Genomic DNA, 409 nt, shown 5'->3' with positions numbered 1-409 from the left:
TAAAACATAAATGTCAATAAAAAATACTCTATATTTAGATTTAAATAAAAGATTAAAAAAATCAAAATGAGTAAGAATAAAAATTCAACTTTTGTATTTTAGTTCAAATTCTAAAAAATTTATATTTTTATAAACTTATGAATTTAAAACGGAACGATAAACGATTTCTAAAAATTCATTAAAAATTATTTTTTGATTTATTAGCATATAAAAAATCATTACCGGTACTTTTGATGTTAAAAAAAATGAGTGAATACCCCATCTGGCCATTGACAATTATCTCGAAAGGACAACGAAGTCTCCAAGAAAAAAAAAACACTCAATCCGGCTCCTGATCTTTTTTTGGGACTGATTAGCTCCTGTGAAAAAAAAATAACATTGACTCTTTTTGACACAGGAGTTAATTAGT

This window comes from Arachis ipaensis, chromosome B05 (assembly GCF_000816755.2).
Source record: "Arachis ipaensis cultivar K30076 chromosome B05, Araip1.1, whole genome shotgun sequence".
Taxonomy (NCBI): domain Eukaryota; kingdom Viridiplantae; phylum Streptophyta; class Magnoliopsida; order Fabales; family Fabaceae; genus Arachis; species Arachis ipaensis.
Note: the sequence above shows the minus strand (reverse complement) of the source record.